This window comes from Malurus melanocephalus, unplaced genomic scaffold (assembly GCF_030028575.1).
Source record: "Malurus melanocephalus ecotype Western Australia unplaced genomic scaffold, MMel_1.1 scaffold_876, whole genome shotgun sequence".
Lineage (NCBI taxonomy): Eukaryota > Metazoa > Chordata > Aves > Passeriformes > Maluridae > Malurus > Malurus melanocephalus.
In genome coordinates, this window is record NW_026624108.1 from 120969 (window position 1) to 122404 (window position 1436).

Sequence of the window (1436 nt, forward strand, 5' to 3'; positions counted from 1 at the left end):
CCCCAGTGCCACCCCAGCGCTCAAACCCTCATTTCTCAGCATTCCCCACCCACGTTCCCATTCCCCCGCCATGGACGGATAAATCCTCATTTCAGGCTCAGGATCAGCCACGAAGTCACGTCCTGCCCTCAATCCCGCTGCCAGCTCGCACTCCGAGTTTACAGCGATAGCATCGGCTCAGCCCGGCCTGGCAGCGCCAGCCCTCCCTCCCTCGCTCCTGGCAGATGTTCCTCCAACCCCTCCTCGCCTTTTCCACCAGGAATAAACACCATTCTCCCGAAAATCCCCTCTGGCTGCGCGCACCAGCGGCACATGACCTGCGAAATTGGCCTGTCACGCTAAAAGCACATAAATCATGGAGATTTACCAGGGAGATACTGATTATCCCCATTGTTTGTGCTCCAGGAGCGAGACAATGATAAATAATCGGCGGAGCTGTCCTGGATTTCATCCCGAAGGTGCTGATATCGAACATCTCCGGCCYCAGCTGCCACTCTGCCTCTCCTGCAGCAGCGCAGATGAAGTGCCTGAGATGGAACTTGATAAATTCTCCCCTTTTCGGATCTCCGGAGATGGGAGAGGGCGAAATCCCCGCTCCTGCTTCGCGGGGAAGGAATGCAGATGGCCGGGGAGGCGAGGRGGGCTTTGCAGCTTCCTCCCTTTCAAAACTCCCTCCGTTCTCATTGTTTCCCTCTGCAGCGTTATCAGATCGAATTCCAGCGCCAGCCCGGACCCCGTGCCTGAAATCCCCGCGTTTCACACGCGTTTGCAGCACAAACTTCTCTCCCACTCCACATTTGTGCTTGTGGAACGCCTCAGGCCCGCAGAGCTCGGGGTTTGGGGCGGTTCTGGAGGCTGCTGCCCCTGCAAAGGGGGCGATGAGGGATTGAGGAGGGGGAGGCTCCAGAGGGTGCCAGGTTTGCCCCTTTCCCGGTGGAATTGTGCCATTCCCCCGGGAACTGTGCCATTCCCGGACAGAGCCCTGAGCTCGCTGCCCGAGGGTGATTTGTGCCTCCTGCCTGAGCTCAGGGACAGAGCGGGGACAGCCCCGGCACCGAACAGAGCGGGGACAGAGCGGGGACAGAGCCCCGAACAGAGCGGGGAGAGAGCGGGGACAGAACCGGGAACAGAGCGGGTACAGAGCGGGGACAGAGCGGGCACAGAGCGGGAACAGAGCGGGGACAGAGCGGGGACAGAGAGGGGACAGAACAGGGACAGAGCCCGCACTGAGCCCGCCCTGAGCCCGAACAGAGCCCGCACTGAGCCCGCACTGAGCCCGAACAGAGCCCGCACTGAGCCCGCACAGAGCCCGCACTGAGCCCGCACTGAGCCCGAACAGAGCCCGAACAGAGCCCGCACTGAGCCCGAACAGAGCCCGCACTGAGCCCGCACAGAGCCCGCACTGAGCCCGCACTGAGCCCGCACTGAGCCCGAAC